The sequence below is a fragment of the Phalangium opilio genome, unplaced genomic scaffold, assembly GCF_054372755.1.
Source record: "Phalangium opilio isolate 3A_F unplaced genomic scaffold, DU_Popi_V2 ptg000352l_1, whole genome shotgun sequence".
Lineage (NCBI taxonomy): Eukaryota > Metazoa > Arthropoda > Arachnida > Opiliones > Phalangiidae > Phalangium > Phalangium opilio.
This window is the reverse complement of record NW_028324228.1, coordinates 6399296-6412368: the sequence shown is the minus strand read 5'-3', so window position 1 is coordinate 6412368 and position 13073 is coordinate 6399296. Positions and strand designations below refer to the sequence as shown.

At 38.9% G+C, this 13073-nt stretch overlaps 32 non-coding genes across 32 annotated transcripts; all 32 read left to right on the top strand.

Annotated features, from left to right (window-relative positions):
• The first annotated feature begins 320 nt into the window (after positions 1 to 320).
• TRNAW-CCA (transfer RNA tryptophan (anticodon CCA)) lies at positions 321 to 392 on the top strand. Its single transcript has one exon. It is a non-coding gene; the product is annotated as a tRNA-Trp (tRNA).
• A 67-nt stretch (positions 393 to 459) lies between these two features.
• On the top strand, positions 460 to 531 carry TRNAW-CCA (transfer RNA tryptophan (anticodon CCA)). The gene has a single exon. It is a non-coding gene; the product is annotated as a tRNA-Trp (tRNA).
• A 67-nt stretch (positions 532 to 598) lies between these two features.
• TRNAW-CCA (transfer RNA tryptophan (anticodon CCA)) lies at positions 599 to 670 on the top strand. Its single transcript has one exon. It is a non-coding gene; the product is annotated as a tRNA-Trp (tRNA).
• A 477-nt stretch (positions 671 to 1147) lies between these two features.
• Positions 1148 to 1219, top strand: TRNAW-CCA (transfer RNA tryptophan (anticodon CCA)). Its single transcript has one exon. It is a non-coding gene; the product is annotated as a tRNA-Trp (tRNA).
• Positions 1220 to 1424: 205 nt separating this feature from the next.
• On the top strand, positions 1425 to 1496 carry TRNAW-CCA (transfer RNA tryptophan (anticodon CCA)). The gene has a single exon. It is a non-coding gene; the product is annotated as a tRNA-Trp (tRNA).
• A 204-nt stretch (positions 1497 to 1700) lies between these two features.
• Positions 1701 to 1772, top strand: TRNAW-CCA (transfer RNA tryptophan (anticodon CCA)). Its single transcript has one exon. It is a non-coding gene; the product is annotated as a tRNA-Trp (tRNA).
• A 66-nt stretch (positions 1773 to 1838) lies between these two features.
• On the top strand, positions 1839 to 1910 carry TRNAW-CCA (transfer RNA tryptophan (anticodon CCA)). Its single transcript has one exon. It is a non-coding gene; the product is annotated as a tRNA-Trp (tRNA).
• Positions 1911 to 1973: 63 nt separating this feature from the next.
• TRNAW-CCA (transfer RNA tryptophan (anticodon CCA)) lies at positions 1974 to 2045 on the top strand. The gene has a single exon. It is a non-coding gene; the product is annotated as a tRNA-Trp (tRNA).
• A 342-nt stretch (positions 2046 to 2387) lies between these two features.
• Positions 2388 to 2459, top strand: TRNAW-CCA (transfer RNA tryptophan (anticodon CCA)). Its single transcript has one exon. It is a non-coding gene; the product is annotated as a tRNA-Trp (tRNA).
• A 343-nt stretch (positions 2460 to 2802) lies between these two features.
• On the top strand, positions 2803 to 2874 carry TRNAW-CCA (transfer RNA tryptophan (anticodon CCA)). Its single transcript has one exon. It is a non-coding gene; the product is annotated as a tRNA-Trp (tRNA).
• Positions 2875 to 2941: 67 nt separating this feature from the next.
• TRNAW-CCA (transfer RNA tryptophan (anticodon CCA)) lies at positions 2942 to 3013 on the top strand. The gene has a single exon. It is a non-coding gene; the product is annotated as a tRNA-Trp (tRNA).
• Positions 3014 to 3080: 67 nt separating this feature from the next.
• Positions 3081 to 3152, top strand: TRNAW-CCA (transfer RNA tryptophan (anticodon CCA)). The gene has a single exon. It is a non-coding gene; the product is annotated as a tRNA-Trp (tRNA).
• A 477-nt stretch (positions 3153 to 3629) lies between these two features.
• Positions 3630 to 3701, top strand: TRNAW-CCA (transfer RNA tryptophan (anticodon CCA)). Its single transcript has one exon. It is a non-coding gene; the product is annotated as a tRNA-Trp (tRNA).
• Positions 3702 to 3768: 67 nt separating this feature from the next.
• Positions 3769 to 3840, top strand: TRNAW-CCA (transfer RNA tryptophan (anticodon CCA)). Its single transcript has one exon. It is a non-coding gene; the product is annotated as a tRNA-Trp (tRNA).
• A 343-nt stretch (positions 3841 to 4183) lies between these two features.
• On the top strand, positions 4184 to 4255 carry TRNAW-CCA (transfer RNA tryptophan (anticodon CCA)). The gene has a single exon. It is a non-coding gene; the product is annotated as a tRNA-Trp (tRNA).
• A 67-nt stretch (positions 4256 to 4322) lies between these two features.
• TRNAW-CCA (transfer RNA tryptophan (anticodon CCA)) lies at positions 4323 to 4394 on the top strand. Its single transcript has one exon. It is a non-coding gene; the product is annotated as a tRNA-Trp (tRNA).
• A 67-nt stretch (positions 4395 to 4461) lies between these two features.
• TRNAL-CAA (transfer RNA leucine (anticodon CAA)) lies at positions 4462 to 4533 on the top strand. Its single transcript has one exon. It is a non-coding gene; the product is annotated as a tRNA-Leu (tRNA).
• Positions 4534 to 4876: 343 nt separating this feature from the next.
• On the top strand, positions 4877 to 4948 carry TRNAW-CCA (transfer RNA tryptophan (anticodon CCA)). The gene has a single exon. It is a non-coding gene; the product is annotated as a tRNA-Trp (tRNA).
• Positions 4949 to 5014: 66 nt separating this feature from the next.
• Positions 5015 to 5086, top strand: TRNAW-CCA (transfer RNA tryptophan (anticodon CCA)). The gene has a single exon. It is a non-coding gene; the product is annotated as a tRNA-Trp (tRNA).
• A 63-nt stretch (positions 5087 to 5149) lies between these two features.
• TRNAW-CCA (transfer RNA tryptophan (anticodon CCA)) lies at positions 5150 to 5221 on the top strand. The gene has a single exon. It is a non-coding gene; the product is annotated as a tRNA-Trp (tRNA).
• A 342-nt stretch (positions 5222 to 5563) lies between these two features.
• Positions 5564 to 5635, top strand: TRNAW-CCA (transfer RNA tryptophan (anticodon CCA)). The gene has a single exon. It is a non-coding gene; the product is annotated as a tRNA-Trp (tRNA).
• Positions 5636 to 5978: 343 nt separating this feature from the next.
• On the top strand, positions 5979 to 6050 carry TRNAW-CCA (transfer RNA tryptophan (anticodon CCA)). Its single transcript has one exon. It is a non-coding gene; the product is annotated as a tRNA-Trp (tRNA).
• A 67-nt stretch (positions 6051 to 6117) lies between these two features.
• Positions 6118 to 6189, top strand: TRNAW-CCA (transfer RNA tryptophan (anticodon CCA)). The gene has a single exon. It is a non-coding gene; the product is annotated as a tRNA-Trp (tRNA).
• A 67-nt stretch (positions 6190 to 6256) lies between these two features.
• On the top strand, positions 6257 to 6328 carry TRNAW-CCA (transfer RNA tryptophan (anticodon CCA)). Its single transcript has one exon. It is a non-coding gene; the product is annotated as a tRNA-Trp (tRNA).
• A 477-nt stretch (positions 6329 to 6805) lies between these two features.
• Positions 6806 to 6877, top strand: TRNAW-CCA (transfer RNA tryptophan (anticodon CCA)). Its single transcript has one exon. It is a non-coding gene; the product is annotated as a tRNA-Trp (tRNA).
• A 482-nt stretch (positions 6878 to 7359) lies between these two features.
• On the top strand, positions 7360 to 7431 carry TRNAW-CCA (transfer RNA tryptophan (anticodon CCA)). Its single transcript has one exon. It is a non-coding gene; the product is annotated as a tRNA-Trp (tRNA).
• Positions 7432 to 7920: 489 nt separating this feature from the next.
• Positions 7921 to 7992, top strand: TRNAW-CCA (transfer RNA tryptophan (anticodon CCA)). Its single transcript has one exon. It is a non-coding gene; the product is annotated as a tRNA-Trp (tRNA).
• A 206-nt stretch (positions 7993 to 8198) lies between these two features.
• TRNAW-CCA (transfer RNA tryptophan (anticodon CCA)) lies at positions 8199 to 8270 on the top strand. Its single transcript has one exon. It is a non-coding gene; the product is annotated as a tRNA-Trp (tRNA).
• A 63-nt stretch (positions 8271 to 8333) lies between these two features.
• On the top strand, positions 8334 to 8405 carry TRNAW-CCA (transfer RNA tryptophan (anticodon CCA)). Its single transcript has one exon. It is a non-coding gene; the product is annotated as a tRNA-Trp (tRNA).
• Positions 8406 to 8748: 343 nt separating this feature from the next.
• On the top strand, positions 8749 to 8820 carry TRNAW-CCA (transfer RNA tryptophan (anticodon CCA)). Its single transcript has one exon. It is a non-coding gene; the product is annotated as a tRNA-Trp (tRNA).
• A 483-nt stretch (positions 8821 to 9303) lies between these two features.
• Positions 9304 to 9375, top strand: TRNAW-CCA (transfer RNA tryptophan (anticodon CCA)). The gene has a single exon. It is a non-coding gene; the product is annotated as a tRNA-Trp (tRNA).
• A 63-nt stretch (positions 9376 to 9438) lies between these two features.
• Positions 9439 to 9510, top strand: TRNAW-CCA (transfer RNA tryptophan (anticodon CCA)). The gene has a single exon. It is a non-coding gene; the product is annotated as a tRNA-Trp (tRNA).
• Positions 9511 to 13073: the final 3563 nt, after the last annotated feature.

The window sequence follows — 13073 nt, the reverse complement described above, 5'->3', positions numbered from 1 at the left end:
TCCGTTGTTTATAGAAATTCTACCAATTTAACCTTCGTTAAGGGGGCTCGGTGGCGCAATGGTAGCGCTTCTGAAACCAGATCAGAAGGCTGCGTGTTGGAATCACGTCCGGGTCAAAGAAATAATAAAAATCAGTTTTTAAGTTGTTTTTAAAATTCTACCAATTAAACCTTCGTAAGGGGGGCTCGGTGGTGCAATGGTAGCGCGTCTGACTCCAGATCAGAAGGCTTTGTGTTGGAATCACGTCCGGGTCAAAGAAATAATAAAAATCAGTTTTTAAGTTGTTTTTAAAATTCTACCAATGAAACCTTCGTAATGGGGGCTCGGTGGCGCAATGGTAGCGCGTCTGACTCCAGAACAGAAGGCTGCGTGTTCGAATCACGTCCGGGTCAAACAAATAATAAAATTTAGTTTTTACGTTGTTTATAGAAATTCTACCAATTAAACCTTCGTAAAGGGGACTCGGTGGCGCAATGGTAGCGCGTCTGACTCCAGATCAGAAGGCTGCGTGTTCGAATCACGTCCGGGTCAAACAAATAATAAAATTTAGTTTTTACGTTGTTTATAGAAATTCTACCAATTAAACCTTCGTAAAGGGGACTCGGTGGCGCAATGGTAGCGCGTCTGACTCCAGATCAGAAGGCTGCGTGTTCGAATCACGTCCGGGTCAAACAAATAATAAAGGTTAGTTTTTAAGTTGTTTATAGAAATTCTACCAATTAAACCGTCAGGGGGCTCGGTGGCGCAATGGTAGTGCGTCTGACACCAGATCAGAAGGCTGCGTGTTCGAATCAGGTCTGGGTCAAAGAAATAATTAAAACTTAGTTTTTATGTTGTTTATAGAATTCTACCAATAAAACTTCGTAACGGGAGCTCGGTGGCGCAATAGTAGCGCTTCTGACTCCAGATCAGAAGGCTGCGTGTTGGAATCACGTCCGGGTCAAAGAAAGAATAAAAGTCAGTTTTTAAGTTGTTTTTAGAATTCTACCAATTAAACCTTCGTAAAGGGGACTCGGTGGCGCAATGGTAGCGCGTCTGACTCCAGATCAGTAGGCTGCGTGTTGGAATCACGTCCGGGTCAAAGAAATAATAAAAATCAGTTTTTAAGTTGTTTTTAAAATTCTACCAATTAAACCTTCGTAAAGGGGGCTCGGTGGCGCAATGGTAGCGCGTCTGACTCCAGATCAGAAGGCTGCGTGTTCGAATCACGTCCGGGTCAAACAAATAATAAAATTTAGTTTTTCCGTTGTTTATAGAAATTCTACCAATTTAACCTTCGTTCAGGGGGCTCGGTGGCGCAATGGTAGTGCTTCTGAAACCAGATCAGAAGGCTGCGTGTTCGAATCACGTCCGGGTCAAAGAAAGAATAAAAGTCAGTTTTTAAGTTGTTTTTAGAATTCTACCAATTAAACCTTCGTAAAGGGGGCTCGGTGGCGCAATAGTAGCGCGTCTGACTCCAGATCAGAAGGCTGCGTGTTCGAATCACGTCTGGGTCAAAGAAATAATAAAAATCAGTTTTTAAGTTGTTTTTAAAATTCTACCAATTAAACCTTCGTAAGGGGGGCTCGGTGGCGCAATGGTAGCGCGTCTGACTCCAGATCAGAAGGCTTTGTGTTGGAATCACGTCCGGGTCAAAGAAATAATAAAAATCAGTTTTTAAGTTGTTTTTAAAATTCTACCAATGAAACCTTCGTAATGGGGGCTCGGTGGCGCAATGGTAGCGCGTCTGACTCCAGATCAGAAGGCTGCGTGTTGGAATCACGTCCGGGTCAAAGAAAGAATAAAAGTCAGTTTTTAAGTTGTTTTTAGAATTCTACCAATTAAACCTTCGTAAAGGGGACTCGGTGGCGCAATGGTAGCGCGTCTGACTCCAGATCAGAAGGCTGCGTGTTCGAATCACGTCCGGGTCAAACAAATAATAAAGGTTAGTTTTTACGTTGTTTATAGAAATTCTACCAATTAAACCGTCAGGGGGCTCGGTGGCGCAATGGTAGCGCGTCTGACACCAGATCAGAAGGCTGCGTGTTCGAATCACGTCTGGGTCAAAGAAATAATTAAAACTTAGTTTTTAAGTTGTTTATAGAATTCTACCAATTAAACTTCGTAAAGAGAGCTCGGTGGCGCAATAGTAGCGCTTCTGACTCCAGATCAGAAGGCTGCGTGTTGGAATCACGTCCGGGTCAAAGAAAGAATAAAAGTCAGTTTTTAAGTTGTTTTTAGAATTCTACCAATTAAACCTTCGTAATGGGGGCTCGGTGGCGCAATAGTAGCGCGTCTGACTCCAGATCAGAAGGCTGCGTGTTGGAATCACGTCCGGGTCAAAGAAATAATAAAAATCAGTTTTTAAGTTGTTTTTAAAATTCTACCAATTAAACCTTCGTAAAGGGGGCTCGGTGGCGCAATGGTAGCGCGTCTGACTCCAGATCAGAAGGCTGCGTGTTCGAATCACGTCCGGGTCAAACAAATAATAAAATTTAGTTTTTCCGTTGTTTATAGAAATTCTACCAATTTAACCTTCGTTAAGGGGGCTCGGTGGCGCAATGGTAGCGCTTCTGAAACCAGATCAGAAGGCTGCGTGTTGGAATCACGTCCGGGTCAAAGAAATAATAAAAATCAGTTTTTAAGTTGTTTTTAAAATTCTACCAATTAAACCTTCGTAAGGGGGGCTCGGTGGTGCAATGGTAGCGCGTCTGACTCCAGATCAGAAGGCTTTGTGTTGGAATCACGTCCGGGTCAAAGAAATAATAAAAATCAGTTTTTAAGTTGTTTTTAAAATTCTACCAATGAAACCTTCGTAATGGGGGCTCGGTGGCGCAATGGTAGCGCGTCTGACTCCAGAACAGAAGGCTGCGTGTTCGAATCACGTCCGGGTCAAACAAATAAAAAAATTTAGTTTTTACGTTGTTTATAGAAATTCTACCAATTAAACCTTCGTAAAGGGGACTCGGTGGCGCAATGGTAGCGCGTCTGACTCCAGATCAGAAGGCTGCGTGTTCGAATCACGTCCGGGTCAAACAAATAATAAAATTTAGTTTTTACGTTGTTTATAGAAATTCTACCAATTAAACCTTCGTAAAGGGGACTCGGTGGCGCAATGGTAGCGCGTCTGACTCCAGATCAGAAGGCTGCGTGTTCGAATCACGTCCGGGTCAAACAAATAATAAAGGTTAGTTTTTAAGTTGTTTATAGAAATTCTACCAATTAAACCGTCAGGGGGCTCGGTGGCGCAATGGTAGTGCGTCTGACACCAGATCAGAAGGCTGCGTGTTCGAATCAGGTCTGGGTCAAAGAAATAATTAAAACTTAGTTTTTATGTTGTTTATAGAATTCTACCAATAAAACTTCGTAACGGGAGCTCGGTGGCGCAATAGTAGCGCTTCTGACTCCAGATCAGAAGGCTGCGTGTTGGAATCACGTCCGGGTCAAAGAAATAATAAAAATCAGTTTTTAAGTTGTTTTTAAAATTCTACCAATTAAACCTTCGTAAGGGGGGCTCGGCGGCGCAATGGTAGCGCGTCTGACTCCAGATCAGAAGGCTTTGTGTTGGAATCACGTCCGCGTCAAAGAAATAATAAAAATCAGTTTTTAAGTTGTTTTTAAAATTCTACCAATGAAACCTTCGTAATGGGGGCTCGGTGGCGCAATGGTAGCGCGTCTGACTCCAGAACAGAAGGCTGCGTGTTCGAATCACGTCCGGGTCAAACAAATAATAAAATTTAGTTTTTACGTTGTTTATAGAAATTCTACCAATTAAACCTTCGTAAAGGGGACTCGGTGGCGCAATGGTAGCGCGTCTGACTCCAGATCAGAAGGCTGCGTGTTCGAATCACGTCTGGGTCAAAGAAATAATTAAAACTTAGTTTTTAAGTTGTTTATAGAATTCTACCAATTAAACCTTCGTAAAGGGGGCTCGGTGGCGCAATAGTAGCGCGTCTGACTCCAGATCAGAAGGCTGCGTGTTGGAATCACGTCCGGGTCAAAGAAATAATAAAAATCAGTTTTTAAGTTGTTTTTAAAATTCTACCAATTAAACCTTCGTAAGGGGGGCTCGGTGGCGCAATGGTAGCGCGTCTGACTCCAGAACAGAAGGCTGCGTGTTCGAATCACTTCCGGGTCAAAGAAATAATAAAAATCAGTTTTTAAGTTGTTTTTAGAATTCTACCAATTAAACTTTCGTACAGGGGGCTCGGTGGCGCAATGGTAGCGCGTCTGACTCCAGATCAGAAGGCTGCGTGTTCGAATCACGTCCGGGTCAAACAAATAATAAAATTAAGTTTTTACGTTGTTTATAGAAATTCTACCAATTTAACGTTCGTTCAGGGGGCTCGGTGGCGCAATGTCAGCGCGTCTGACTCCAGATCAGAAGGCTGCGTGTTCGAATCACGTCCGGGTCAAACAAATAATAAAATTTAGTTTTTACGTTGTTTATAGAAATTCTACCAATTTAATTTTCGTTCAGGGGGCTCGGTGGCGCAATGGTAGCGCGTCTGACACAAGATCAGAAGGCTGCGTGTTCGAATCACGTCTGAGTCAAAGAAATAATTAAAACTTAGTTTTTAAGTTGTTTATAGAATTCTACCAATTAAATCTTCGTAAAGGGGGCTCGGTGGCGCAATAGTAGCGCGTCTGACTCCAGATCAGAAGGGTGCGTGTTGGAATCACGTCCGGGTCAAAGAAATAATAAAAATCAGTTTTTAAGTTGTTTTTAAAATTCTACCAATTAAACCTTCGTAAGGGGGGCTCGGTGGCGCAATGGTAGCGCGTCTGACTCCAGATCAGAAGGCTTTGTGTTGGAATCACGTCCGGGTCAAAGAAATAATAAAAATCAGTTTTTAAGTTGTTTTTAAAATTCTACCAATGAAACCTTCGTAATGGGGGCTCGGTGGCGCAATGGTAGCGCGTCTGACTCCAGATCAGAAGGCTGCGTGTTGGAATCACGTCCGGGTCAAAGAAAGAATAAAAGTCAGTTTTTAAGTTGTTTTTAGAATTCTACCAATTAAACCTTCGTAAAGGGGACTCGGTGGCGCAATGGTAGCGCGTCTGACTCCAGATCAGAAGGCTGCGTGTTCGAATCACGTCCGGGTCAAACAAATAATAAAGGTTAGTTTTTACGTTGTTTATAGAAATTCTACCAATTAAACCGTCAGGGGGCTCGGTGGCGCAATGGTAGCGCGTCTGACACCAGATCAGAAGGCTGCGTGTTCGAATCACGTCTGGGTCAAAGAAATAATTAAAACTTAGTTTTTAAGTTGTTTATAGAATTCTACCAATTAAACTTCGTAAAGAGAGCTCGGTGGCGCAATAGTAGCGCTTCTGACTCCAGATCAGAAGGCTGCGTGTTGGAATCACGTCCGGGTCAAAGAAAGAATAAAAGTCAGTTTTTAAGTTGTTTTTAGAATTCTACCAATTAAACCTTCGTAATGGGGGCTCGGTGGCGCAATAGTAGCGCGTCTGACTCCAGATCAGAAGGCTGCGTGTTGGAATCACGTCCGGGTCAAAGAAATAATAAAAATCAGTTTTTAAGTTGTTTTTAAAATTCTACCAATTAAACCTTCGTAAAGGGGGCTCGGTGGCGCAATGGTAGCGCGTCTGACTCCAGATCAGAAGGCTGCGTGTTCGAATCACGTCCGGGTCAAACAAATAATAAAATTTAGTTTTTCCGTTGTTTATAGAAATTCTACCAATTTAACCTTCGTTAAGGGGGCTCGGTGGCGCAATGGTAGCGCTTCTGAAACCAGATCAGAAGGCTGCGTGTTGGAATCACGTCCGGGTCAAAGAAATAATAAAAATCAGTTTTTAAGTTGTTTTTAAAATTCTACCAATTAAACCTTCGTAAGGGGGGCTCGGTGGTGCAATGGTAGCGCGTCTGACTCCAGATCAGAAGGCTTTGTGTTGGAATCACGTCCGGGTCAAAGAAATAATAAAAATCAGTTTTTAAGTTGTTTTTAAAATTCTACCAATGAAACCTTCGTAATGGGGGCTCGGTGGCGCAATGGTAGCGCGTCTGACTCCAGAACAGAAGGCTGCGTGTTCGAATCACGTCCGGGTCAAACAAATAATAAAATTTAGTTTTTACGTTGTTTATAGAAATTCTACCAATTAAACCTTCGTAAAGGGGACTCGGTGGCGCAATGGTAGCGCGTCTGACTCCAGATCAGAAGGCTGCGTGTTCGAATCACGTCCGGGTCAAACAAATAATAAAATTTAGTTTTTACGTTGTTTATAGAAATTCTACCAATTAAACCTTCGTAAAGGGGACTCGGTGGCGCAATGGTAGCGCGTCTGACTCCAGATCAGAAGGCTGCGTGTTCGAATCACGTCCGGGTCAAACAAATAATAAAGGTTAGTTTTTAAGTTGTTTATAGAAATTCTACCAATTAAACCGTCAGGGGGCTCGGTGGCGCAATGGTAGTGCGTCTGACACCAGATCAGAAGGCTGCGTGTTCGAATCAGGTCTGGGTCAAAGAAATAATTAAAACTTAGTTTTTATGTTGTTTATAGAATTCTACCAATAAAACTTCGTAACGGGAGCTCGGTGGCGCAATAGTAGCGCTTCTGACTCCAGATCAGAAGGCTGCGTGTTGGAATCACGTCCGGGTCAAAGAAAGAATAAAAGTCAGTTTTTAAGTTGTTTTTAGAATTCTACCAATTAAACCTTCGTAAAGGGGACTCGGTGGCGCAATGGTAGCGCGTCTGACTCCAGATCAGTAGGCTGCGTGTTGGAATCACGTCCGGGTCAAAGAAATAATAAAAATCAGTTTTTAAGTTGTTTTTAAAATTCTACCAATTAAACCTTCGTAAAGGGGGCTCGGTGGCGCAATGGTAGCGCGTCTGACTCCAGATCAGAAGGCTGCGTGTTCGAATCACGTCCGGGTCAAACAAATAATAAAATTTAGTTTTTCCGTTGTTTATAGAAATTCTACCAATTTAACCTTCGTTCAGGGGGCTCGGTGGCGCAATGGTAGTGCTTCTGAAACCAGATCAGAAGGCTGCGTGTTCGAATCACGTCCGGGTCAAAGAAAGAATAAAAGTCAGTTTTTAAGTTGTTTTTAGAATTCTACCAATTAAACCTTCGTAAAGGGGGCTCGGTGGCGCAATAGTAGCGCGTCTGACTCCAGATCAGAAGGCTGCGTGTTGGCATCACGTTCTGGTCAAAGAAATAATAAAAATCAGTTTTTAAGTTGTTTTTAAAATTCTACCAATTAAACCTTCGTAACGGGGGCTCGGTGGCGCAATGAAAGCGCGTCTGACTCCAGAACAGAAGGCTGCGTGTTCGAATCACGTCCGGGCCAAACAAATAATAAAATTTAGTTTTTACGTTGTTTATAGAAATTCTAACAATTAAACCTTCGTAAAGTGGACTCGGTGGCGCAATGGTAGCGCGTCTGACTCCAGATCAGAAGGCTGCGTGTTCGAGTCACGTCCGGGTCAAACAAATAATAAAGGTTAGTTTTTACGTTGTGTATAGAAATTCTACCATTTAAACCGTCAGGGGGCTCGGTGGCGCAATGATAGCGCGTCTGACACCAGATCAGAAGGGTGCGTGTTCGAATCACGTCTGGGTCAAAGAAATAATTAAAACTTAGTTTTAACTTAGTTTTTAAGTTGTTTATAGAATTCTACCAATTAAACCTTCGTAAAGGGGGCTCGGTGGCGCAATAGTAGCGCGTCTGACTCCAGATCAGAAGGCTGCGTGTTGGAATCACGTCCGGGTCAAAGAAATAATAAAAATCAGTTTTTAAGTTGTTTTTAAAATTCTACCAATTAAACCTTCGTAAGGGGGGCTCGGTGGCGCAATGGTAGCGCGTCTGACTCCAGATCAGAAGGCTTTGTGTTGGAATCACGTCCGGGTCAAAGAAATAATAAAAATCAGTTTTTAAGTTGTTTTTAAAATTCTACCAATGAAACCTTCGTAATGGGGGCTCGGTGGCGCAATGGTAGCGCGTCTGACTCCAGAACAGAAGGCTGCGTGTTCGAATCACGTCCGGGTCAAACAAATAATAAAATTTAGTTTTTACGTTGTTTATAGAAATTCTACCAATTAAACCTTCGTAAAGGGGACTCGGTGGCGCAATAGTAGCGCGTCTGACTCCAGATCAGAAGGCTGCGTGTTGGAATCACGTCCGAGTCAAAGAAATAATAAAAATCAGTTTTTACGTTGTTTATAGAAATTCTACCAATTAAACCTTCGTAAAGGGGACTCGGTGGCGCAATGGTAGCGCGTCTGACTCCAGATCAGAAGGCTGCGTGTTCGAATCACGTCCGGGTCAAACAAATAATAAAGGTTAGTTTTTACGTTGTTTATAGAAATTCTACCAATTAAACCGTCAGGGGGCTCGGTGGCGCAATGGTAGCGCGTCTGACACCAGATCAGAAGGCTGCGTGTTCGAATCACGTCTGGGTCAAAGAAATAATTAAAACTTAGTTTTTAAGTTGTTTTTAGAATTCTACCAATTAAACCTTCGTAAAGGGGGCTCGGTGGCGCAATGGTAGTGCGTCTGACACCAGTTCAGAAGGCTGCGTGTTCGAATCAGGTCTGGGTCAAAGAAATAATTAAAACTTAGTTTTTATGTTGTTTATAGAATTCTACCAATTAAACTTCGTAACGGGAGCTCGGTGGCGCAATAGTAGCGCTTCTGACTCCAGATCAGAAGGCTGCGTGTTGGAATCACGTCCGGGTCAAAGAAAGAATAAAAGTCAGTTTTTAAGTTGTTTTTAAAATTCTACCAATTAAACCTTCGTAAGGGGGGCTCGGTGGTGCAATGGTAGCACGTCTGACTCCAGATCAGAAGGCCGCGTGTTCGAATCACGTCCGGGTCAAACAAATAATAAAATTTAGTTTTTCCGTTGTTTATAGAAATTCTACCAATTTAACCTTCGTTCAGGGGGCTCGGTGGCGCAATGGTAGCGCTTCTGAAACCAGATCAGAAGGCTGCGTGTTCGAATCACGTCCGGGTCAAAGAGAGAATAAAAGTCAGTTTTTTAAGTTGTTTTTAGAATTCTACCAATTAAACCTTCGTAAAGGGGACTCGGTGGCGCAATAGTAGCGCGTCTGACTCCAGATCAGAAGGCTGCGTGTTGGAATCACGTCTGGGTCAAAGCAATAATGAAAATCAGTTTTTAAGTGTTTTTTAAAATTCTACCAATTAAACCTTCGTAAAGGGGGCTTGGTGGCGCAATGGTAGCACGTCTGACTCCAGAACAGAAGGCTGCGTGTTCGAATCACGTCCGGGTCAAACAAATAATAAAATTTAGTTTTTACGTTGTTTATAGAAATTCGACCAATTAAACCTTCGTAAAGGGGACTCGGTGGCGCAATGGTAGCGCGTCTGACTCCAGATCAGAAGGCTGCGTGTTCGAATCACGTCCGGGTCAAACAAATAATAAAGGTTAGTTTTTACGTTGTTTATAGAAATTCTACCAATTAAACCGTCAGGGGGCTCGGTGGCGCAATGGTAGCGCGTCTGACACCAGATCAGAAGGCTGCGTGTTCGAATCACGTCTGGGTCAAAGAAATAATTAAAACTTAGTTTTTAAGTTGTTTATAGAATTCTACCAATTAAACTTCGTAAAGGGAGCTCGGTGGCGCAATAGTAGCGCGTCTGACTCCAGATCAGAAGGCTGCGTGTTCGAATCATGTCCGGGTCAAAGACATAATAAAAATCAGTTTTTAAGTTGTTTTTAAAATTCTACCAATTAAACCTTCGTAAAGGGGGCTTGGTGGCGCAATGGTAGCACGTCTGACTCCAGAACAGAAGGCTGCGTGTTCCAATCACGTCCGGGTCAAACAAATAATAAAATTTAGTTTTTACGTTGTTTATAGAAATTCTACCAATTAAACCTTCGTAAAGGGGACTCGGTGGCGCAATAGTAGCGCGTCTGACTTTAGATCAGAAGGCTGCGTGTTCGAATCATGTCCGGGTCAAAGAAATAATAAAAATCAGTTTTTAAGTTGTTTTTAAAATTCTACCAATTAAACCAATACAAAATCCGTGACAACGATTTCTTATTGAAAATTGAATTTGAACAGTTTTTTGAATGAATATCGTTACATTTGCTTGAATTAAAGCAAAAAGTACAAAAATAATGGTTTCAGTGATTATATTTGAAAATAGTGAAAAAATTCTCAAAATGTGCTTCTCTGGTCGAGAAACGTCGATTTTGAAAATGTTATTAAAAATCGAGGTACATTTTTATTTATTGATCAATCGAGATGAAATCACTTTTAATGAGTATTTTATAGGTAATTAAGCTGAATTGGGTCATAAATATGTCCAGAAAATAATGCATTAAAAAGTGTACCGAAAAAATCGCATGTTTTTTTTCTTCAAGATACAAAATCCGTGACAACGATTTCTTATATAAAATTGAATTTGAACAGTTTTTTGAATGAATATCGTTACATTTGCTTGGATTAAAGCAAAAAGTACAAAAACTATGGTTTCAGTAATTATATTTGAAAATAGTGAAAAAATTCTCAAAATGTGCTTCTCTGGTCGAGAAACGTCGATTTTGAAAATGTTATTATAAATCGAGGTACATTTTTATTTATTGATCAATCGAGATGAAATCACTTTTAATGAGTATTTTATAGGTAATTAAGCTGAATTGGGTCATAAAGATGTCCAGAAAATAATGCATTAAAAAGTGTACCGAAAAAATCGCATGTTTTTTTTCTTCAGGATACAAAATCCGTGACAACGATTTCTTATTGAAAATTGAATTTGAACAGTTTTTTGAATGAATATCGTTACATTTGCTTGAATTAAAGCAAAAAGTACAAAAATAATGGTTTCATTGGTTATATTTGAAAATAGTGAAAAAATTCTCAAAATGTGCTTCTCTGGTCGAGAAACGTCGATTTTCAAAATGTTATTATAAATCGAGGTACATTTTTATTTATTGATCAATCGAGATGAAATCACTTTTAATGAGTATTTTATAGGTAATTAAGCTGAATTGGGTCAAAACTTTGTCCAGAAAAAATGCATTAAAAAGTGTACCGAAAAAATCGCATGTTTTTTTTCTTCAAGATACAAAATCCGTGACAACGATTTCTTATTGAAAATTGAATTTGAAGTTTTTTGAATGAATATCGTTACATTTGCTTGAATTAAAGCAAAAAGTACAAAAATAATGGTTTCATTGGTTATATTTGAAAATAGTGAAAAAAAACTCAAAATGTGCTTTTCTGGTCGAGAAACGTCGATTTTGAAAATGGTACTAATAATCGAGGTACATTTTTATTTATGATCAATCGAGATGAAATCACTTTTAATGAGTATTTTATAAGTATTTAAGCTAAATTCGGTCAAAAATTTGTCCAGAAAAAAATGCATTCAAAAGTGTACCGAAAAAATCGCATGTTTTTTTTCATCAAGATACAAAATCCGTGAACACGATTTCTTATTGAAAATTGAATTTTAACAGTTTTTTGAATGAATGTCGTTATATTTGCTTGGATTAAAGCAAAAAGTACAAAAATAATGGTTTCAGTGATTATATTTGAAAATAGTGAAAAAATTCTCAAAATGTGCTTCTCTGGTCGAGAAACGTCGATTTTGAAAATGTTATTAAAAATCGAGGTACATTTTTATTTATTGATCAATCGAGATGAAATCACTTTTAATGAGTATTTTATAGGTAATTAAGCTGAATTGGGTCATAAATATGTCCAGAAAATAATGCATTAAAAAGTGTACCGAAAAAATCGCATGTTTTTTTTCTTCAGGATACAAAATCCGTGACAACGATTTCTTATTGAAAATTGAATTTGAACAGTTTTTTGAATGAATATCGTTACATTTGCTTGAATTAAAGCAAAAATTACAAAAATAATGGTTTCATTGGTTATATTTGAAAATAGTGAAAAAAAAACTCAAAATATGCTTTTCTGGTCGAGAGACGTCGATTTTGAAAATGCTATTAAAAATCGAGGTACATTTTTATTTATTGATCAATCGAGATGAAATCACTTTTATTGAGTATTTTATACGTAATTAAGCTGAATTGGGTCATAAATATGTCCAGAAAATAATGCATTAAAAATTGTACCGAAAAAATCGCATGTTTTTTTCTTCAAGATACAAAATCCGTGAACACGATTTCTTATTGAAAATTGAATTTTAACAGTTTTTTGAATGAATGTCGTTATATTTGCTTGGATTAAAGCAAAAAGTACAAAAATAATGGTTTCAGTGATTATATTTGAAAATAGTGAAAAAATTCTCAAAATGTGCTTCTCTGGTCGAGAAACGTCGATTTTCAAAATGTTATTAAAAATCGAGGTACATTTTTATTTATTGATCAATCGAGATGAAATCACTTTTAATGAGTATTTTATAGGTAATTAAGCTGAATTGGGTCAAAACTTTGTCCAGAAAAAATGCATTAAAAAGTGTACCGAAAAAATCGCATGTTTTTTTTCTTCAGGATACAAAATCCGTGACAACGATTTCTTATTGAAAATTGAATTTGAACAGTTTTTTGAATGAATATCGTTACATTTGCTTGAATTAAAGCAAAAAGTACAAAAATAATGGTTTCATTGGTTATATTTGAAAATAGTGAAAAAATTCTCAAAATGTGCTTCCCTGGTCGAGAAACGTCGATTTTGAAAATGTTATTAAAAATCGAGGTACATTTTTATTTATTGATCAATCGAGATGAAATCACTTTAAATGAGTATTTTATAGGTAATTAAGCTGAATTCGGTCATAAAGATGTCCAGAAAATAATGCATTAAAAAGTGTACCGAAAAAATCGCATGTTTTTTTTCTTCAGGATACAAAATCCGTGACAACGATTTCTTATTGAAAATTGAATTTGAACAGTTTTCTGAATGAATATCGTTACATTTGCTTGAATTAAAGCAAAAAGTACAAAAATAATGGTTTCATTGGTTATATTTGAAAATAGTGAAAAAATTCTCAAAATGTGCTTCTCTGGTCGAGAAACGTCGATTTTGAAAATGTTATTAAAAATCGAGGTACATTTTTATTTATTGATCAATCGAGATGAAATCACTTTTAATGAGTATTTTATAAGTATTTAAGCTAAATTCGGTCAAAAAT